The sequence below is a fragment of the Tamandua tetradactyla genome, chromosome 1, assembly GCF_023851605.1.
Source record: "Tamandua tetradactyla isolate mTamTet1 chromosome 1, mTamTet1.pri, whole genome shotgun sequence".
NCBI lineage: Eukaryota > Metazoa > Chordata > Mammalia > Pilosa > Myrmecophagidae > Tamandua > Tamandua tetradactyla.
Genome location: NC_135327.1, coordinates 169,257,830 through 169,282,120, shown reverse-complemented (window position 1 = coordinate 169,282,120; position 24,291 = coordinate 169,257,830). Strand labels below are relative to the sequence as shown.

The following is a 24,291-nucleotide window of genomic DNA, read 5'->3' as shown; positions in this document are numbered from 1 at the left end:
AACATAGTAATAAAAAAAGCTCTACAGATATGAAATAGCAACACAAAGCAATTTTGACTAAGTGCTAATATCGTATGATATAAACAGGATTAAGTACTCTAAGAGTTCAGGGAAGTGGAAAGAAAGAGGTAATCAGAATATTTCACATTGACAAGATGGGAATTAACATAAGTTTGCAGGATAGGAAAGAACTAGGAAGAAAATTAGTTGAGAAAAACAGAACAAGCAAAAGGAGTGCGGCTGGAATAAATAGTAAGTCAACATATACACACACACTTTCTTAACTGTCTCATGGGCCCTTAGCTCCTCCTAAGAGGTTATTGCTCTATGCAATGTAATTTTGATGATGAGAGAAGATCTAGAAAAAAGTGACAGGAATGGAAATGGGCAGAAACTTAAGAGATATGAGAACCATTTAAAGAAATGAATGAAGAGGAAGTGAAAATAGAGCGGATAGAGAGGATAAAGAGAAGGAATCCAAGATTCTGAGTCATGGTGACAGGTATTAGAAGTTAAGAGAAGTCTGCCTTATGGAGTGGGGGTATGAAGGGGTGGAAGATAAACATAGGAAATAAGGAAATCTTGGTGTGATCACTTAACAGTCTCTTTGCCGACTAATCTGTAAATTCCATGAGAAGAGACCCTGTACTTTGTTGTTTTTCTATGACCCCTGACATAGTCTAACATAGTATACATCCTTCACAGTACATACACAATAAATGATAGTTAATAATAAAAGAAATGTGTGAATGATATATAAAAATCAAATATGCTAAGATTATAAGACTAGATGTATAGATTTGGAAAACTCCAGGACCCAGATGGTATCTAGAAAAAAGTATTGAAAGAAAGGAGAAAAGTAAGGACTAATTCCTAACCTTGGAGCATGGCATTCCTTTCCCAACCTTTTTGGTTAGTCCACCTAACCTCATGTTTGCCATTTATTACACTCCTGACAAGCAAGATATCTCTGAATAATCCCTTCATACTGAAAATATATATTATTTTTCTTAGTAGAATACTCCCAAATAAGACTGCTTTAATTTATCCTAATTATCAACATTGAGATTAAGGGATGAAACAGATATTTCCTCCCAGACTCTAACTAAGCCTTTGTGTCCAGAAAACATCACTTAAACATTTCAACCATCACCAAGAAAATTTCTTATGAGAGTGCAGATAATTCTTTCAGTTAAAATTCTAGCTTCACATTCATTAACCAACTGCCACTTCATCTGGTAAAAACAAAACAAAACAAAAAGGTGAAATCCTCATTTTAATGGTCTTAGAAGAAATGACGGTATCTTAGAAAAGGTGAGTCAGTCTCTATTCCTTCTCTGAAATGATGCATAGGAATCAACATACTCTCAAGGGGAACAACAGATGTGGCCAAGCTCTCCTCAAAGTCCTGGGAGAGTTCAGGTCATGGTCACTGGCCTAAATAATGTCTTCTTTAATAAGCAGCGTATGACCCTAAACATGAGAATCTTTAAAGGAATTAAATACCATGAGGTTTTCTTACTACAGGAAATAACAAGGAAAATGAGGCACATTTGAGTTGTCAAGGCCAGGAGGAGTGCTAGGTAACATAAGAGACAGATGCACAGGGTTACTGCTCTTTTATAAGCATTCTGGAAGCCAAGTGAAAATAACGGGACATGAATTAGACTTATTGAGGAACTAAATGTAACCTATAAACCCTGGAGTTTATGACACCTGATATAGTAAGAATGCTTGCTAGACAGAAGCTGCTAGATGCCAGTGATGAACAGGATGTTTAATAAAGATCAAATCATTGGTTATCAGAATCAGTCCTCAGGAATAAGGAAGTGCCAATGTATTGATATTCACTAGGCAATTAGAGGACAATTCATTTACAGAGAGTAGCTGTGTGATTACACAGCATAAGTGAACAAAAAATTTTTTTAATGAATTGAACAAAATATTGACATTTGTTGTACATGATCTTATATTTTCCATAGACCCTGGATTTCTGAACCTTACCCTCTATGATGGTTTGGAGGCTTTATGGACCCAGAAGATTATAATCTTAAAGCCATTTGCTGGGGGGGGGGGGGGGGATGAACCGGAGGGGGGCAGGTGACGGGGGTAGACCTATTGTAGGTGGGACACTCTGATTAGGCTTTTTCAGTTGAGGCATGCCCCAGGTGGGTCAATCCTTTGACAGGAGTCTTTTATAAGAGGATGAAATTCAGGGAAACACACAGAAGCTGAGAGAGAAAGCTATAGAAACAGAGAGGAAGCTGCTGAAGCAAGAAGTGAAAGCAAGGAAACTAAGAAGAGAAGGGAGAGAACAGACACTGCATTGCCATCTGACAGGAGTTTAGGTATCACTCCTAGATGTCTTTATTTAGATATTTTCATGGTCTCAGAACTGTAAGCTTATAATCCCCATTGTTAAAAGCCAGCCCATTGACTTCTGGGCCAAGATGGCGGCTTAATAATGTGCGCATTTTAGTTCATCCTCCAGAACAACTACTAAATAACCAGACACAGAACAGAACAGCTCCTGAGGCCACATCAGTGACTGGACACACAGCGTACCCTAATCTGGACCAGCTGGACTGGCTGCAAGCCTCCCCAGAACCTGTGAGTTCCCCAAGCCATGGTGGCTGGCACCCCTCCCCCACAGGCAGCTTCACAAAGGGGAAAGGAAAGAGACTTTACCAGCAGCAGGGGCTGAGCCCAACCAAACGCCAATTGTGGAATTAAATAAAAAATTCTGGCTACTAAAAATAGGTCCCCAGCTCAGGTGGACCTGGTCAAAGAGGAGGTCGCTCACTTTTGCCCCGGCACCAAGGGGGCAGGCCTGACAAAAAAAGGTAAAAAAAAGAAGGAAACAGAGGTTTTTGTGGCTGTGTTTCTACAAAGGCTTGACTGCCCTTGGATACAGCGACAGGGCTCTTCAGGCTGCAACTGCCCCGGACATAGGCAGAAATAAGCTTGTTTGAGGGCTTGTCTGGAGCCTGTGCCTTCTCCAGGGGAGGGGTGAAGCCCAACTCAGGTGGAATCCCTCCCTCAAGGAATTCAGACACCAGGGCTTGGTAATTTGAAGCCATTAAAACCAGCCTACAACCTCTCCTCTGTCTCCACCATGTCCCCAGCCAAAGTTAAAGGGACCGTATCATCTTATGCAGGTGGGACCTGCAGGCAGACAAGCACCACACACTGGGCAGTATAAGAAAAACAGAGCCCAGAGACTTCACAGGAAAGTTTTTCAACCTGCTGGGACTCACCCTCAGGGGGAAAACCGACACAGGTGACTCTTTTCTCCTGACAGGAGGCCACTTTGGTCTGGAAAATCCAGCTGGGGTCTAGAATACCTAAGTAGGCCCTCTTAAGTGTGGGGGGAGAAAGGCACCATACAAGCAAGGCAAGAAACAAGAAAACAAGAACTGAAAAAGTCTCCTCTGTTAAACAAAACTTAAGCTAGAGGTCCAGATAAAGCTGAATTGAATGTCAAAGAACAGATAGACAACAAACTCATCCAGTAAGAAAACTGTGGGTAAAAGAAGTGCAAGCAATCTCCAGAAAAAACTAATTAAGGTAATTAAATGCCTAGACGCCAGCAAAAAATAACAAATCACACTAGGAAAATTGAAGATATGGCCCAGTCAAAGGAACAAACCAATAATTCAAATGACATACAGGAGCTGAAACAATTAATTCAGAATATACGAACAGACATGGAAAACCTCATCAAAAACAAAATCAATGAATTGAGGGAGGATATAAAGAAGGCAAGGAATGAACAAAAAGAAGAAATCAAAAGTCTGAAAAAACAAATCACAGAACTTATGGGAATGAAAAGCATGGTAGAAGAGATGAAACCTACAATGGCAGATTTCGAGAGACAGAACATACGATTTCTGAATTGGAGGATGGAACATCTGAAATCCGGCAAAAAAAGAAAATATAGGGAAAAAAATAGAAAAATATGAGCAGGAACTCAGGGAACTGAAAGACAATATGAAGTGCATGAATATATGTGTTGTGGGTGTCCCAGAAGGAGAAGAGAAGGGAAAAGGAGGAGAAAAACTAATGGAGGAAATTATCACTGAAAATTTCCCAACTCTTATGAAAGATTTAAAATTACAGATCCAAGAAGTGCAGCATACCCCAAAGAGAATAGATCCAAAGAGACGTACTCCAAGACATTTACTAATCAGAATGTCAGAGGTCAAAGGGAAAGAGAGAATCTTGAAAGCAGCAAGAGAAAAAAGTAAACCATCATGTACAAGGGAAGCCCAATAAGACTATGCGTAGATCTCTCAGCAGAAACCATGGAGGCGAGAAAACAGTGGGATGATATATTTAAATTATTAAAAGAGAAAAACTGCCAACCAAGAATTCTATATCCAGCAGAACTGTCCTTCAAAAATGAGGGAGAAATTAAAACATTTTCAGACAAAAAAATCACTGAGAGAATTCATGACCAAGAGACCAGCTCTACAAGAAATACTAAAGGGAGCACTAGAGACAGATATGAAAAGACAGAAGAGAGAGGTGTGGAGAAGAGTGTAGAAAGGAAGATTATGAGTAAAGGTAAAAAGAAGGAAAATTAGATATGACATATAAAATCCAGAAGGCAAAATAGTAGAAGAAAGTGCTACCTGTGCAGTAATAACACTAAATGTTGATGGATTAAACTCCCCAATCAAAAGACATAGACTGGCAGAATGGATTAAAAAATAAGACCCATCTATATGTTGTCTCTACTCAAAGGACATGAGAGCAAGGGCACAAACGGACATTTGCACACCAATGTTTATAGCAGCATTATTTACAATTACCAAGAGATAGAAACAGCCAAAATGTCCATCAATGGACGGGTGGCTAAACAAACTGTGACATATACATACGATAGAATATTATGCAGCTGTAAGACAGAATAAAGTTATGAAGTATATAACAACACGGATGGATTTTAAGGACATTATGCTGAGTGTGATTAGCCAAAAACAAAAGGACAAATACTGTATGGTCTTACTGATATGAACGGACATTAGTGAATAAACTTGGAATATTTTGTTGGTAACAGAGACCATCAGAACATAGAAATAGGGTAAGATATAGCGTAACTGGAGCTGAAGGGATACAGATTGTGCAACAGGACTTAATATAAAAACTCAGAAATGGACACCACAACACTACCTAACTGTAATATAATTATGTTAAAACACTGAATGAAGCTGGATGTGAGAACGAAAGAGGGAGGAGGTCTGGGGATATAAATGAAATCACAAAGAAAGACGACAAAGATTGAGATGGTATAATCTAGGAATGCCTAGAGTGTATAATGATAATGACTAAACGTACAAATTTAAAAATGTTTTTGCATGAGGAAGAACAAAGGAATGTCATTACTGCAGGGTGCTGAAAATAGATGGTAATTAATATTTTAAAATTTCAACTTATGTGTGAGACTAAAGCAAAAAATGTTTATTTGGTACAAAATTTATATTTTGACTAGTGCATCTCCTAATATAACTTATATAGACAATTGGTTCAACAACATAAGTACATGGAACCTTGGGTAGGACATGAAATTTTGTTGGTTTGTCCACAGTGATACCCCGATGAATCCCAGAGTGATTTGATCAGTGACTGGAAAAGTATTTGCAAAGTCCCTTTTGGGGAATGGTGAGAACGGGGGAAAATTCAACCTCCCCAAGTTGAATTATTGATATTCTCACAAACAGTGTGGTCAACCAAAGCTATAGGCTGAGCTCCCAGTCTTGGGTTTGTTCACAAGAAACTTAACCCCACAAAGGATAGGTCAAGCCTACTTAAAATTAGGCCTAAGAGTTACCCCCAAGAGAACCTCTTTTGTTGCTCAGATGTGGCCTCTCTCTCCAGCCAATACAACAAGCAAACTCACCACTCTTCCCCTGTCTACGTGGGACATGACTCCCAGGGGTGTGGACCTTCCTGGCAACATGGGACAGAAATCCTAGAATGAGCTGAGACTTAGCATCAAGGGATTGAGAAAAACTCTAGAATGAGCTGGGACCCAGCATCAAGGGATTGAGAAAACCTTCTTGACCAAAAGGGGGAAGAGTGAAATACTACAAAGTGTCAATGGCTGAGAGAGTCCAAACAGAGTCGAGAGGTTATCCTGGAGGTTATTCTTACACATTAAGTAGATATCACCTTGTTATCCAAGATGTAATGGAGAGGCTAGAGGGAACTGTCTGAAAATGTAGAGCTGTGTTCCAGTAGCCATGTTTCTTGATGATGGTTGAATAATGATATAGCTTTAACAATGCGACTGTGTGGTTGTGAAAACCTTGTGTCTAATGCTCCTTTTATCTACAACAGACGAGTAGAACATATAGAATAAAAATAAATAACAGGGGGAACAAATGTTAAAATTAATTTAGTTTGAAATGCTAGTGATCAATGAAAGGGAGGGGTAAGGGGTATAGTATGTAAATTTTTTTTCTTTTTCTGTTTTTGTTTTATTTTTCTGTTGTCTTTTTATTTCTTTTTCTGAATTGATGCAAATGTTCTAAGAAATGATCATGATGATGAATATGCAATTGTGATGATATTGTGAATTACTGATTATACATGTAGAACAGAATGAGCATATATTAAAAAAAAAAAAAAAACAACAACAAAACCAGCCCATTTCTGGCATATTGCATTTTGGCAACTTAAGCAAACTAAAACACCCTCCTTATTCTGAAGCACCACAGAGGTACAAGGAAATGTCAGTTGACTGGAACTCCAAAACGATGACTGAATGGTAAGGAAAACAGTTCCAATGAGTATTCATAAGAAGAGCAGGGTACACCTAAATGTGTAAAATGGCGATATGATGAAGAATCTTTTTCTTAAAGCACTCCCAAGGAACTGGGTCAAGACAAAATACCCTCAAAAGAACAAAAGAAAATCAATAGTATGCTAACAAACACCCCAACAAAAAAAGAGGGCAACTTGAGCGTCTGATTATGTGTCTCTTATGTAGGAAAGAACTAACAGCATGAACAGCAAAAAAGATATCAAAAGTGAAAACAGAATGATCTTGTTACTCTAACCCTTTAGAGCTAGTAGCTATTGACATCTGCAAACATCTTACAAGAGAGATATTAGAAGTCCCTACGAAACCACAAAATAAAAGCAATTCCTCCAAATTGCCAGGTACATAAAAGCCTTTGAAATCTCTAAGAGGCAATTGAGGTATGGAATGTATTCTGAGAAAACAGGACTTCAGCTGAATCTTGCCTGCTAAAAAGGGCTGTCTAGTTTAGGTTCTAATTTACATGGAAATATCTGTTAAAAAATAAAAATAGAAAAGAATGCTTGCTTTATTTGGTGGGTGGATAATACACAAACCAATATGTGCTGTGATCGCTGTTTATCCTGAGAAATGACATCGTATGTAGGTCCTGCAATGACTCACATTAGAGATGGGAGAGAGAACTTCCATTATCTGTACCTCTCACCCACATATCTCAGCATCTGAAGGACTCCTGGCATTTTTCCTGGGATTATTAAGTTATTTTGGGCTGGTTACACCTCACAATGTGGACTTTGGTCAATGCTCATTTGGAGGGAATGGAAAAGCAATCAAGCCTTTATTCTCAACCTCTGTTCAGCACAGTTTTTTCTAGTTTTTCCTTAAAAGTTTTAACCAAAGAAATGTAATGACCTTGGGCTAACACAGGATTTCTTTTAAATGGCTGAATAAATACAAACTATGAAAAGTAAGATTGATAAATGTGATCCATTAAACCTTAAAAAGTTTTGCATTGAAAGACATGAACAAAGTGAAATGACAAAGCACAGACTGATAGTAGGTGATAAATGAAATGGATAAAGAAAAAGTAGAAGAGGATGAGAGAGTGCTGGGGTGAGATACAGGGCCACCGTTTTCAACGTGATCAGGGTAAGCCTCACTGAGAAGACTACATTTAAGTGAAGACTCAAAAGATGTATGGTTTGCAGTCATCTGAAGAAAGGCAAACAAACAGTCAATGCAGAGGCTTAAATAAGAAGCATGCCTGGTGGGTTCAAGGAAACCAAAGACATCTTTGGGGCTTGAGCAGAGTGAGCATGGGGGGAAATGATGTCAGTTCTCCCTGACACTGAAAAGGATTTTCCTTTGGGTATATCAAGAGCAGACACTGTAGCAAGGCAAGGTGGAACAAGGGAAAACAATGACATGGTTATTAGAATAATACAGTCAGGAAATGGTACTGTATTACATCAAGGTGGAAGCAGTGAGGGAGGTAAGAAGCATCAGCATCCGTAAATGTTCTGGAAGTAGAGAGATGGAATATGAGATGTGAAAGAAAAGGAAGAACGAAGGATGACTCCAAGGTCTTTTATCTGAACAACTGGGAGTAGTCATCAAATTAAATGGGGACGTCTATAGGTGAATAGAATGGAAGGAGGTGAGGTGAGAGCAGGAATTGAGTTATACATACGCTGAGCTTCAGCTGTCTGCTGGTTAGTCAAGTGGAGATGAAAAGGTATTGGATATTCAAGTGTGGTGGAGTTTGGAAGAAAAGTCTGAACTAGAGATATATATTTGGTAGTTCTTGCATATAGGTGACATTTAAAGCCAAGAGACTAAAAAGGACTGAGGACTGAGCTCTGAGGCATTCTTACATCAAAAGGTAAGGACGAATGTGTGGGTTTGAAGCTATATGTACCCCAGAAAAGTCATGTCCTTTAATCCTCATTCAGTATTGCTGGGTGGGATCTTTTTTGTTGTTTCCATGGAGATGTGACCCACTCAATTGTGGATGGTAATTTTTGATCGGATGGTCCCACGGAGATGTGTCTCCACCCATTCAAGGTGGGGTTCCTTACTGGAGCCCTTTAAGAGGGAACCATATTGGAAAAAGGCTTGAGAACTAACAGAGCCCACACAGCCAAGAGACCTTTGGGGATACAGAAGGAAGGCATCCCAGGGAAGCCTTATGATATGAGAAGTGAAAGCTAGCAGACATCGCCATGTGCCTTTCCAGCGGACAAAGGTGTTCCAATACCACTGACCATTTTTGAATCAAGGTATCTTTATTTGGATGCCTTAGTTTGGACATTTTCATGGTCTTAGAGCTGTGAACTTGCAACTTGGTAGATTCTGCTTTTTAAAAGTCATTTCATTTCTGGTATACTGCAGTTTTGCAGCTTTTACAAATCAAAACAACAAAGAAACGGAATCTGCAAAGGAGACTGTGAAGGAGCCAACAATAAGGGGGGAGGAGAAAATCAGAGTGCTATATGTCCTGGAAGCCAAGGGAATAATATGGATTGGGAAGGAAGGAATGGTGAACTGTGTAAATGCCACAAAGTAAGGCAGGTGACATGAAGACTAAGATTTGTACTTAAGATTTAGTAAATTGTGAGTCACTGGTAAATTGACAAGATAGTTTTAGTGGAGTAGCAGCAGCAAAAGCCTGTTTGGAACTTGGAAGATACAGAAGATAGGAAGAGAAGAAATGGACAAAAAGCAAGTATACAGTGATGCTTTTAAAAGTAGTACTGTAAAGAAGGGCAAAGAGATGATATGGTAGCAAGCAGGGAAAGCAGGTTGAAGAGAAGATGTTTTTGATTGATGTTAGATGGGAAAAATAATAGGTGACAAACTAGTGGTGAACAAATAAGTGATAATGTAGAAGAGAGAGGAGATAACTGCTAAAGCAGTGCCCTTAAGCAGGGAGGGGCTTTAAAGGGGTGACTTACAGTTTATACATAGGTATGTGTATGCAGATACTGTTAGGAGGGTAGAGGTGGTAGTCAGAGTTGGAGGAAGTTCTGTTTTGATTACTTTGATTTAATAAGTAACGAAGGGATGTAAAGAACGCCTATAAACAGTCAATATGAAGAAAAAAAGAAAATTCAACAGAAGAACGGGCAGGATATGAACAGGTATTTCATAAAAGAAGAAAAAACAAGGGTATTAAGTATATTAAAAAGGGCTCTGAATTCATTAATGATCAGGAAATGTAAATCAAGATACTACATGACACCCATTACATTGGCAAAAATTAAAAAGGTGAGAATGTGGAGAATTGGGAATGGCCTTTAACTGCCAATGGGAGTACAAACTGGTTCAATCACTTTGGATGGCATTTTGGCATGGTGTTACTTGACATCATTCAGTAAAGTTGAAAATATGCATTCTTATAATTAAGAAACTCCACTTACAGTGTAAGGATGCTCAAGTTCACACTGTTTATACCACAGTCATACAACAGAATATTATCCAGTAGTTAAGCTGCATTAGAGCAACATATCAACAAGAACACAAAAGAAAACAGTATTGAGAAAAAGAAGCAACATGTAGAGTAATATAGTAAAACCCTACTTAAGTACAGACTTAAATAAAAACAGACCCAAACAATATATTGTTTATAGAGCTATATAAGTAGCTAAACTATAAAAATGGATAGAAACAAAAGACACGATAATGTTTTTTCATGTTGTATGGGTGGAAGAGGAAGAGAAAAGGAGAGGGGAAAAGAAATGGAGTCAGCAACAAAGTACAAAAGGCTTTCAAATGTATCTATAAAATTTTACCTTAAAAAAAATTCTGAAGCAAATCTGGTATAATACTATGACTGAAAAAGGAACCTAAATGTTTATTATATTATTCTATAAACTTGGATTATTTTTTAAGCCAAAAAATGTTTAGGGAAAGGAAATTCCTAGACTTTTTTAGGTCACCCTTTCCCATTTCTCATAATGTCTCATTACTTTTATTCCTCTCTGCAACAGAATAATTGGCCAATGCTTTCTTTATAGCAGTGCATTAAATTACATTCCTTTTTTCCTCAAAAAAAAAAAAGGATATTTTTTCATAGATGTATCCTTCTGTGAGGCAGAAAGGAATATTTAACTACAAATGGACCCACAAATAAACAAGGTCAAAAACAAATCTGATTTTTGTTTTATAAAGGAGATTCAAACTGTAATATATTAATTAGGACAGTCAAGTGGAATTATATTCAATGAAGATCTTAAAATTGACTGTTGAATTAAAATAAAAACCAACAGGCACGATGAAATTAAAATGGATAATATTTCAAACAGTAAATATAATGGATCAGTCCCAGTTGCCCTGCCACGCATGCCATTTTAATAAACAAAGGCTGCTATTTCCACTTGAATTACAGACTTAAAACAAGAACATTGCCACAAGCCTTGGGCATATTTACAATCAAGGACCTTTCAATTACCTTGGCACCCAGGAGACAAAATCCACGGGGTTATCCACTGTTTTATGGTCCTTAACACATCCAGTGGCACATCTCTATAAAAGGAAAGTCTGCTAAATAGAAAGCTACAAGGCAGCACAGCAGGGCAAAAGGCTTAAAATTGAAGCCACCTTGGCCAAAAGGAAGATATCTTGAACCACAACACCTAAAGGTCCAAAATACCCACATACCTCCCAAGAAATATTTCAAAGTAAAAAGATGCTTATTTCTCTACTAGCTCTATTTTATTCTCCCTGCTCAAAATACTGATTAAAGGTAAACAGAGTCTACTGCACAGTGAGAGTCTGGTAAGTACCAAATTCACAATGCAATGCATTTCATACATATCTCTGAGAAATAAAGAAATGGTAAAATAATAAAAACTGAAATCTAATTTTAACAATTTACAGGTGTAGGATAGGAAGGAGACAGTAACATAACAGATCTCTTAAATGTTTCACTGCTTTTACACAACCCTCAAATTTCCTGATTTTTCTGACAACCCTCTGTGATCCTGCAGATCCTATGTTTAAGGAACTAATTACAAATGTGGAAACACTGGAATTTAAGGCATAATAATAAGAGCTAGTGATAACAGCTCTATCAAGGAGGCTTAGTACTAACAGCAATCCTACTGGGTAAGGATCATTATCTCTAAAGGAAGTAACTTGCCTGACATCACCCAACAAGGAAAGTGAGGTTTAAAGGAAGTAACTTGCCTGACCTCACCCAACTAGTAATGGCAGAGCTGAGGTTTTGATCCCAGATATACTAGAGGCCTAAATTCATCCCTGGTGGGCCAGACACTGCACTTTCTTGACTTGTTACCAAATTGCCAAAAGGCAGTATCAGTGGTTGTTAAGTTTTAGTGTGCCTAAGAATCACCTGGAAACTTTGAAGCATGCAGACTGCCAAGCCCACAATCAGATATTCTGATTTAGCAGGTCTGGTATGATTCCTACAAATCTGCATTTTTAATAAGTAGCAAAGAGGTCTGTGGGCCAAACTTTGAGAAATGCTGCTACATATATTTTGAGCAACTGGCCCTTCTTAAATCAACGGCAATAAAAGAAAAAGTGGGCCAAATTTTTAAAAGTTAGAAATTCACACCGTGGACTTAATTAATGTCAAAACAGTTAAATAAAATTAAGTAAGTTTGGGTTGATGTCAGTATATGTAGCTGGAGGTATTCATTACTCTTGGAACTTCTATACAGATAAGACAACTTGAAACATTTAGTAACAATGGCAAAACAGGGTTTCCAAATATTAATCTAGTTCAAATTCTAGAAAACTGGATGTGGAATCTGATAACCTAACTGAGAAAACTAACCTGGCCACGCCAGGGAACAGCAGAATCTTGGCAGATCCTCTCTCCCCACACAGCCCGAGTTCACAGGCATCCAGTGGTCAGGATGCAGATGAACCACGGTGACAGCAGAAAAGAAGAGGAAGTAGCAATTCCAAGAAACAGTCCCAGTTACAAAAGTCTTCTGGCAATTTGCCAGTATAGCAGTTTCACAGTATCAAAAAGGGAAAGAAGCAAAACAAATTTAGGCAGCCTCATGTCCTTGAAGGGACTCGCCCATTATCTCCAGTGCACAGCATTCGATTATATTCCACAGGAACCTACACATACCAAATTAAAGTACCATTTTCAAGACTGTCATGTAAGAAAAAAAAATTGTCTGGAGACTGCTCTTCTACTCAGTTACATTAGCCAAGTAAGAGCATTTTCAGAAGGACTTGCTATTTATTGTTCAGATGCAATAAGGATGAGAGAGGAAATAAAAAGGGCCAATCACTGGGTCTTTTTCCCCTCAAGACCCTGTCAAGACTTTAAGAATTAAAAAAAAAAAAGTGTTTAAAGGCTCTCAGGGCTCCAAAACCATTATCCAAGGAGCAAACCATATGTGGTCCCTTCACATAGCTACAAATACTTTTGCAGGCATATGAGACAGGGTGGAACAAAAGAATAGCACCACCCCTCACAGACACAAATGCCAAAGAAAGGAAAGACTCACAAGTAGGAAGCTGTGCAGCGAGAGCAGCAAATCTGCTCCCCAACCCAGTGAAGAGAATCCAAAATACAAAAGATTTAAAATACAAAAGATTCCAGGGTCCTGCCCCATCTTCCTTTCACCTGCACAAGGATGACTTCTCACTTATAACAGGGCAAAAACTTTTTCCCACCCATTAAGTTCTCTGAAAATAAAAATCTGCTCCAAGCCACCCCACCTTTACCAGAAGAAAAGTGAGGCCTTAGCTCTCAAGTCAGGAATAATGAGACAGAACAGGAACCAGATCCTTAAAGAAAATAAAACTCAGTATCAGCATTCCTGAAGTCACAGATGAAATGAGCTACCCGGACCTTCAAATCAAACATTCCTCAAGTATTTGATGGCAACAAATGAACAAGAATAAGTGAGCGCCTGAACAACAGCAAAGAAGCTTGGGCTCTACTGATTCTTGCACCAGCTGTTGGCCTCTTAGCTTGTCTCTGTTTCTTCTTAAGAATTGTCTCCGTTTCTTCTTAAGAATCATCAATATAAGAACTGTCTGGCACATATGTAATTTTTCAATGAAAATCAAGCAAAATTATTTCAAAACCTTGTAAAAATCAGGAAAGCATTAGATAAGGCAACTATGTTCACATTAAAGGAATATGTCAACTAATATAAACCCCATGGGAAAACCAAGTCTACACATTTAATGTTGCTAAAAAGCAAAGCTACTTAGCTGAGCTAAGTTTTACAACATCTAACATGGATGTTAACAAGAGCTAAAATGTCAAGAGACAGAAGAGATAAGCCAAAATTACAGCACTAATCACTTTCTGCTTTGTATTACTATAATTTAATTACTTAGCATGCAGGTCTTATCTTCTCTACCAGATCACATGAGAAAGGTCTATGTGAGAGAAAAAAAGAACTTTATAGTCTCCAGAAAGTGCCTAGCATAGTGCCATAATCTGAACAAATGCTAACATATTGACTGAATCATGGGGAATACAGAAAAGGCCTATCTAAAAGACCTATTTGTAAAAAATGTGCACACCAATATTTACAGCAGCACTATTCACAACAGCCAGAAGGGGAAGCAACCTAATCAACAGATGAAAGGATAAGCAAAATGTGAGACAAACACACAACAGAACACCACCCAGACCAAAAAAGAAATGTAGCTCTAACACACACCACACATGAATGAACCTTGAAGATGGAGGCCAACAAAAAAAAAGCCAGACTCAAAAAACAAATAATATCTGATTTTACATATATCAAACACCTAGAACAAGCAAATTTCATAGAGACACGTAGATCACAGGTTATCACGGGCCAGGGGTAGGGTTATTGCTCAACAGGTGCTGAGAAGAAGCGAGGAAAAAGTTTGGGCAGTGGATATTGGCGATAGCACTACACTGTAAATGTAAGTAATGCCACTGAACTGTACAAATAGAAGTGGTTAAAATGGGAAATTCTGAGTTGTATAAAGCTACCACAATAAAAAGTTTGTTCTTGTTTTTTTTTTTTTTGACAGCTTGCTATACTTTATGTGAATACTAAAGGTACAACAAGATAATTGCATCTAACATTGTTATAAATAAAAATCACATCAGTCATCAAGGGCTCCTGAATGAACAACATCTTCATAACTTCCATGTTTATCATCTTTACTTTCTGGGTGTAATTTAATAAGATCATCAATTCGAAGAATAGTAATTGCAGCTTCTGTTGCAAACTTCAAACTCTTTACTTTAACTATGGTAGGCTCAAACACCCCTGCTTGTTTGTTGTCTCGAGGTTTACCATTGACCACCAAATCAAGACCAATCCATTTTAGATTTTTATGTTCTGGGTTGACTTGAGCCTCATTATGAAATGCTCTTAATTTTGCAACCAGATCTGTGGAATCTTGGGCAGCATTAACTGCCAGCGTATTAGGAATAACAAGAAGAGATCTTGCGAACTCTGCAATAGCAAGCTGTTCTCGAGACGCCATGCTGGTCGCATAGTTTTCAAGGTATATGGAAAGGGCTGCTTCCACAGCGCCCCACCTAGAACCACAGATTTTGATTCCAAAACTCTCTTCACCACACAAAGAGCATCATGTAAGGAGCGCTCCATCTCATCACACATGAAATCATTTGCCCCACGTAAGATAATTGATGCAGATGTACGAGCCTTAGTGTTTTTAATTAAAATCAGTTCATCATCACAAATCCTCTCTTGCACCACCTCTTCTGCTTGTCCCAGCATTGCCACTTCAAAAGTTTCTTCACCTTCCAGATTGGCCAGAGTTGAAAGAATAGTCACTCCAGAAGCTTTAGCAATGCATTTAAGGTCCCTTTTTAAAACTATTCTAACTGCCATAGCACCAGACTCCACAAAATACTTAAGACACATATCATCAATTCCACCAGTGGTTAGAATAACATTGGCACCAGTTGCCAGGATCTTCTGAATTCTCTCCTTGGTGATATCTGATTCCCTCTGTCTAATTTGGTCCAGTTTTTCAGGGTCAGTAATAACCACCTGTACACCAAGTTTCATTTTTGTTTTCTGCAGGCTGAAGTCAAGACAAGCAATTTTTGCATTAACTATTCTCTTGGGCATGCCCTGCGATCCCACCACACAGTTGAGTGCATAGCCGTTGATCAGCATACTTTCCATCTGACTTCTCCCATGGGCTTTCAGAACATTCACAGAATTGACAGGATAGCGAGGCTGGCCTCTTATATCTGTGTATTTAATGGCAAGTACTGCATCTACTACCATATTAGCAAAGAAATCACCATCAATTCCAATAATTTTGGAAGATATAGATGTCTTAGCAGCATTAATCAGGCAATCTCTTCCAAGTTCATCTGTATTAATAATTAGGTTTTCACTGATATACCGCACTGCTTCCTTGCAAGCAAGTCGATAGCCACTGATAAGTGATTGGGATGAATTTTCTGTTTGACTAGTTCATCTGCATTTTTCAGAAGTTCTGCTGCAATAATAACCACTGAGATAGTTTCATCTCCAACTTCTTTGTCTTGCAGATCAGCCAGCTCACAAAGAACTTTAGCTGCAGGATGCTCTACCTCTAGTAACTTCAAGATGGTTGCACCATCATTGGTAATGGTTACATCCGTTCTGGGAGCGGATCACCTCCCCAGTGCTGCGGTCCCGAACACGGACAAAGGCCCCTCCATCTTCGCGGTAGGGGGCTCATCAAGTATCACTGACACGAAACCAGTGTTTCTCCCCCAGACACGGCGGGGGTCACCGCAACGGCGAAGACGCGAGGCAAGGCCCTTGTTTTTTTTTTTAAAAAGGATTATAGTGAAAAACATTTGTCTTCCCCAACCCAGTTCCCCACCTCTCTTTCAAAGAGATAATACTGTTACCAGTTTCTTGAGCATCTTCAGAGAAGAATTTTAGGCAGAAACAAGCCTATGAATTTATCTTTTTTGGTAGTACATGCTACATAGAAAAGATAACTCTTTGGGAGACTTACTTTCTAAATATTTCCTGAATTAACATATTTTCTCTCCATTCTTATTGAAATTATTCAACCCATCGTTGAAAATACAGATCTGTTCCTTTTAGACCTTCACTCAATTTTGCTAGTATGGTGTTTCCTTGTGATTAAATTATGCATATGTATTTTTGGCAGTGATACCACAGAAGGGATACTGTGTCCTTCTTGGTTCATCATATCAGGGACCTCTCGTGTCAGTCTGACTTATTACTGGTGAAGGGAATTTCAACCACTTTGTTAAGGTGGAGCTTCCCAAATTTCTCCTCTGAAAATTTAGTAATTTTCCTTTTGTAGTTAATAAATAATATGTGGGGAGATTCTTAGACAATCTATCTTGTTCTTCATAAAATATTCACACACATTGATGAGTTTTTCCTGAATCAATTATTACTAAGATGGTTGCAAAATGATACGTATTAGTTTTATTCCTACCGTCCTCAAGCTCTGCTGAACTCTGGAGCCAGGATAGATTAGTAGGGCTGTGGAGTACCTCTAGACTTGCCTCTACCTTGTGAAGTCCTATTTACATTTCCAGAAGGCTCAATTTACAGTCCCAGAGGGAAGGTGCATTTCCACGAAGACTCAGAGAGACAGATTTGGGGCCTAAGGTAATGACAGCAGATATACTGAATGTGTTTCTGTGCCCTGCATTCTGGTTCCAGAGAAAGACTGATAAGGTTGGTGCCATTTTTTGTAGCTTCTATAGCTTGAACTGTCTCTTATCTGCAATTTTGCCCCTGGGCTTGTCTTTGTTCTAAGACCTCACTGGGTTTCTCTCTTCTTCACCGGACATGTGTATTAGTTACGGTTCTCTAGGGAAACAAAACCTACAGGAGCTATCTGTAAATGCGAGATTTTATAAAAGTGTCTCATGCAACTGTGGTGATGCACAAGTCCAAATTCCATAGGGCATGCTGCGCGCGAGCTGACAGCTTCAGGGGAGGTCTTCAATGAATTCCCCAAGAGAGGCTGGTTGGCTGAAGTGGAAAGAGAGATTCTCTCTTCTAACTTCTCCATTAAAGCCTTCAACTGATTAGATTAACCTTTACTAATTGTGGGAGGCACTCACCTTGGCCAACGGTAGAAATAATCAGCCATGGATGCAATCAACATGCTGACAATTTAATAAACCAGCCTTCTGGTTTATTAATCAGCCATGAAATATCCATGCAATAACAGTTAAGTCAGTGCTTTCCTGACCAGATAATTGGTCACCATCACCTGGCCAAGTTGACACATGAACCTAACCATAATTGTCCACCCCTTGTCAACTTGGCAGCTATACACATCATATTTACCATACATAATCTCTAAGCAGAACACAACAGCAGACATATTTTTCACCTAACAATACTCAACTCTTCTCCATACAATGGGAAATGCAATAAACCTCTCCAGAATAGGGTGCAAGTCCTTGGATAATAGTCACTCTTAAACCTGATATTCTATAACTTAATTATACTATGACATGATCAATACAACTTATGTCATATGATAAGGGGATAAGATAGAGAAGAAAAAGATATTCGCTTTATGTACAAATACAAACATATCTATAACAAAGCAAGGAAGAAATATTCATACCATTACAGTCCTCGTTTCTGTAACTGGTCACATGGTCATAGTTCATATTTATCAGTACCTTCTTCTATTATCCATTCCATGTTCCTTTAACCTCAGCAAGCACTACAGCTGGCCATGGTTCTTTGCCTGGTGGGGTGACCCACCGTCATTCCTGAAGTTTCTAGGCCACTGGCAGTCCAGCCTGGATTGAGTAGTTGCATTTTCACATTGGTTTTAATCACATGTCATAGTAGGACTAAGAGACGTCTTAGGGGATCTCCTGTATTCCAAAAAAACAACTTCCACTGTGAAGTTGCAGTCCTATTTCCCCTTGATAGGACCAATTACCCCAGACAGTATAGTAATCCCCTTCCAAAACCACTGGAGGCATGAAAAGCCCAAAGTGGTCAGGTGACAGTCTTAACCTTCAGTTCAATAGAATCATTGCTGCGTCTCCTGGTAGGAGCACTCCTCCTTTTGGAACTAAGATCAGCAGACAAGCAGAACTTAAGGTTGCAGGGATCACTAGGATTGATAGTGAATGGTGCCCTTCCTATTGTCACTCCACTGATCACTGGACATGTGAATCCTGGTTATGGCAGAAACAGCACCATACAGTTGAAGCTGATTCAGAGCACACACTGCCTCAGGAGAACACTGCCCCAGCCCTGCAAGATATTGCCACCTAGCTGGTGCCATAATTGAGTCTTTTTTTTTTTTTTTTTTTTTGATATAGGCAGGCTCTGGGAATGGAACCCAGGTCTCCAGTACGGCAGGCAAGAATTCTGCCACTGAGCCACCATTGTACCGCCCAATAATTGAGTCTTCAAAAGGCCATTCCACCATTCTATCAACCCAGCTGCCTCTGGATAATGAGGAACATGGTAAGACCAGAGAATCCCATGAGCATGTGCCCATTTCTGTACTTCATCTGCTGTGAAATGGGTTCCTTGATCAGAAGCAATATTGTGTGAAATTGTCCACCATGATGGTGGACAAGGCATTCTGTAAGTCCACAAATGGTAGTTTTGGTGGAAGCATTGCATGCAGGGAAAGCAAACCCATATCTAGAGTATGTGTCTTTCCCAGTTAGAACAAATCACTTCCCCTTCCATAATGGAAGCGATTCAATGTAATCAACCTGCCACCAGGAAGCAGGCTGATCACCTCAGGGAATGGTGCCATACTGGGGTCTGGGGTGGGTCTCTGCTGGCAAATTAGGCACTCAGCAGTAGCTTCAGCCAGGTCAGCTTGGTGAGTGGAAGTCCATGTTGCTGAGCCCATACATAACCTCCATCCCCAGCACTATGACCACTTTGTTCATAAGCCCACTGGACAATGACAGGAGTGGCTGGGGAAAGAGAATGGGTTATCTTACCCACTTGTTTATTAAAATTTTCCTCTGCCAAAGTCACCCTCTGGTGAGCATTCACATAGGACACAGATATCTTCACGATTTTTGCCCACTCAGAAAGGTCTATCCACATATCTCTTTGCCAGACCGCTTTGTTGCCAATTTTCCAATCACGCTCCTTTCAAGTCCTTGACCATACTGCCAAACCATTACCAACAGCCCATGAGTTGGCATACAAATGCACCTCTGGCCAGTTCTCCTTCTAAGCAAAATGAACAACCAGGTGCACTACTTGAAGTTCTGCCCACTGGGAGGATATCTTCTCACCACTGTCCTTCAGGGACATCCAAGAAAGGGACCGCATTGCTGCAGCTATCCACTTTCAGGTAGTACCTGCATATAGTGCAGAAGCATTATTAACCAGACCCGAGTTTTCTCTTCCTTAGTCAACTGACAGCAAGGAACTCCCCAAGAGTCTATAGTTGTGGGGTGTGAAAGAGAAGATAATATGGCAGGAGTAGGGGCCATGAGCATTTAGGCCACTTCCTCATGTAACTTACTTGTGCCTTTAGGACCCACTTGAGCCCTATCTCATATATAACATTTCCATTTTATGACTGAGTGCTACTGTGCATGCCCAACTTTATAGTTTGGTGGGTCAAAATACACCCAGCTCATCACAGGCAACACAGATCTCTTGGTACCTTGGGGGCCCATGGTTAAGTGTTCATTTTCTACTAAGTCCCAGTAGCAGGCCAAAAGCTGTTTCTCAAAAGAAGAGTAGTTGGGGTACACAACTACTGCATGGAAGACTGCTCACCTTCCATGCAGGAGACCCTGGTTCAACTGCTGGATCATGCATCGCACCTGCCCCCCATCCCCAGACACACAAAAAAGAGAGTAGTTATCTGCAGAGGATAGTAAGACTTTACCCCAATATTCTAAGGGCCTGCATTCTGATTCTCCTATAGGGGCCTATCAAAGATTCCAGATAGCATCTCCATTTGCCACTGACATTTCCAACAACATTGGACCTGTTGGATCATAAGGCCCAAGTGGCAGAGCAGCTTGCACAGCAGCCTGGACCTGTTGCTGAGCCTCCTCTTGTTCTGGTGCACACTCAAAACTAGCAGGTTTTCTGGTCACTCAGTAAGTAGGCCAGAATAGCACACCCAAATGAGGAATATGTTGTTTCCAAAATTCAAAGAGGCCAGCTAGGCGTTGTGCTTCTTTTTTGGTGGTAGGAGGGGCCAGAAGCAACAGTTTATCCTTCACCTTCGAAGGGATACCTCAACATACCCCACATCACTGGACACCTAGAATTTCACTGAGGTGAAAGGCCCCTTTATTTTTGTTGGATTTATCTCCCATTCTCTGACATGCAAATGCCTTACCAATAAGAATAGAGTAGTTTCTAGTTCTTGCTCACTAGGTCCAATCAACATGATACAATCAATATCATGGACGTGTGTAATATCTTATGGGAGAGAGAAAAAATCAAGGACCCTGCAGAAAAGATTATGACATAGGGCTGAAGAATTGATATACTCCTGAGGTAGGAGAGTGCAGATATATGTTGGTTTTGCCAGCTGAGAGCAAACTGTTTCTGGTGATTCTTACTAACAGCTATTGAGAAAAAAGCATTTTCCAGGTCAACAGCTGTGTAGTAGGTACCAGGGGACATGTATGCTCTGAATCAGTGTCCACTCTATGGTGCTGTTTCTCCTATAGCCAGGATTAATGGGTCTAGGAATCAATAGAGTGGAAATGGGAGTGGCACCACTCACTATCACCCCCAGTGATGCTAGTTCTTCAGATTTGAAACCAAATTTGGACTCTTCACACTGGAATTCCAATTTCCCTGGAATTAATCCCAGGGTAAAGGTTGCTCTTAAATGCCTTGATAAAATGCAGAATTGAGAACAGCTATAGGAAGTACAGCACTGTCTGGCTTCTCTATCTTGAATCTTCTCTTCAGAGAGATCTTGCCAGGGGCTTAATTCTAAGTTGCCCTCAGGTTCTACTTTTTCTGGAATGGGTGTCTAACTCTTCAATTCTGAAACCAAATCCAGATTCTAGATTCTTCAATGTTAATTTCTAAAGCAAGTTTTTGTTTGGTAATATAACCCAGTAAAGGTTTTTGGTTGAAAGTGTTAATGAGGATTTTGAACTGATCCACTGTGAATTTAGTGCAACTGTGCCTTCAAAGTTTTGCTCTGATCTTGTCTGGAGAGTTTTCCTGGGCCATCTTGGAAGGGATTTCTGGTGTTCAAGCATGTGACTAGGAGCATTTAAAAGATTTATTTTTGAAAGCTGAAACTATAGCTCTGGTGATTAGGGAATAAATGGAACTGGTTAGTAAACAGCAAAGTGAATCAAAAAGGGACAGGAGGCAGTATCACTGCAGCTTCACTGCATTGGTAACAAACAATGCCACTTTTTACACTAGTTAGAAGCAAACTATTCCAAATGTCTCAATCTTTTCTGCCTACCATTACCAAATATGGTTCTATACTATAATATACTATTAATATACAAGTATATTAATGAGTAAAGATTAAAAATCTTTCAGACTAGAACTCTTACTATACAACTGCAAATTCTAAATCTCTGTAAAAAACTAAGGCAAAAAGTAGTAATCTTGGTATTTTGGTGTGTGATACTAAGAAAAATCTGAATTTACAAAATCCAAATAATCAGTATGCTCTCTTTTGACTGGCTGGGACATTAAAGGAATCCTCTGTTCTCTGTACAACTATAAATTTGAAATAATTAATTCTTTTACTCAGGATCTTTAGAAACCCCTCCCCCCAACCCAACACTAGCCAATAGTTATCAGAACAACTTGCAGAACACATATAACACAATTCAGAGTTCAAGTAGAGATGAAAATATTTCAGGTGTGACAGTTCAACATTAAAATAAGTGTGATAATAAAGTACAATATTAAAAGGGGGTAATATAATGTGGAATCAAAAGTACCAGCTTCCCCCAAAACTCATGAATTTAACATAAAACAAAACGTAAGTAAGGGCATTTGCTGGGGTGGTATTAACTGAATATAAAATGGAAGAAAAGGAAAGGGCAGCAAAAGTTGTAGAACTCCTCCTTGTTCTGGAAAGGCTAATCTGCAATGATGCTAACAGGCATGAAGTTTTGCTGAATGAAACATACTTTTCTTATGCTACTAAAGTATGGAAATAGACCTGAGAAGAAATAAAAAAATCAGTGTCTTTGTGGAAGAGTCTCTTTCTATCTAGCTAATTAGTTCTGAAGTTGGATTGCAAATGTGAATCAATGCCAAAACGGAAAACTCCTTCATTGGAAAAGATACACACATACAAAATCTGCAAATACCAAAGTGTTAAAGCATAAGAGAAAAAGGAATGGAAAGAAAGACTACCCCAAAGATAAAAGCAGGCTTGAGATCTGCAAGGTAATGGAAACCAGCATGGTAGCCAGTGGTAGCAGGGACCCATACATCACAACTGGCTCTGCCCTTCTGGCACTCCTTTCCTTTTCCCTGAAAGCTCATAATTAACCAGTTGGCCCCAAATCATGTTTTCTAGTAATGGAGAAGTCTTCTCCCACACTTCTTACCCTTCATACCCAGGCTATAAATGGAGAGCCAATGCCCTCAGAAGAGACAACCCCATTACTTAAAGTACAGGCTATAAGCCAGATGAAACCCATCCAACATAGTGATGTGCCACAAGCCCTCCCACTGTTCTAGAAGAGGAGGAAGGAATAGAATAAAAAGAAAATAAATCTCTTACAATAGGAAATCAATTTTCTCTCTAAAAGACAGCAAGATTGGGTTAGCCCGTTCAGAAGATATTATCATTTTGTTAGAGAAATGCTTCTTTGTGAATGTAGTCTTTTCTTTGCTATATTAAAAAATAATTATTATTATTAAAGTTTCTTCCTGGAACAACACAGAAGAGAAAACTATGCTGGATATGGCACCATTACTTAGCTAGTGCCAGTGGAACCTTCAATTGAGCCAGTTTTCCAGTCAAATTTGCACAATAAATTGTTGTGCATTTCAAAGAACAAGACTGAATTATGTAAGTGCATGGCAGAAAGTTCTCCCTTTAGACACTGAGTTTCTGCCTTGCCAGCTGTATTACTCCAAGTTTTAAATCAGGCTGCCAAGTCTAGTGCCCCATATTTTACCCACCAAATTCAAAGTATTCTCAGCCTGTACTTAAATACACAGTAAAATGAAACCTGTACCTATTTAGGACAGATGTCATTCTAAAACTACAGAATGGAAGATAACTTTTTTTAAATTATAGAGTCTCCTTGTCATCAATCAGAAAAATACATTTATCACTCACTACTACCAAGGAGAAATATGGGCAAAGTTACGAGAACTGAGAAGTACAGACATTCGGATTCAGCACCCAGGTGGCAAGGCAATTTCATTATATATACACAGTATATTTGCCCTACTACAAGAAGGGACCATAATAAGTCTGAAGACGGACCTGCAAGAGGATACTCCTGGGAAACAGACTGTCACTTCATTTGATCTGAAGTAAACATACTCAGGAATGTGCTGGGGTTATTTTGTACCAGTTGCTTGCACCTAATGAACAAGGAGACAAGT

General features: G+C 39.3%; 1 protein-coding gene and 1 pseudogene across 2 annotated transcripts in view; both read right to left on the bottom strand.

Annotated features, from left to right (window-relative positions):
* The window catches only part of SND1 (staphylococcal nuclease and tudor domain containing 1), a 499,108-nt gene that overhangs the window by 322,356 nt on the left and 152,461 nt on the right, over positions 1 to 24,291 (bottom strand). The gene's annotated exons all lie outside the window — the stretch shown is intronic.
* On the bottom strand, positions 14,708 to 16,433 carry LOC143652929 (T-complex protein 1 subunit alpha pseudogene; annotated as a pseudogene).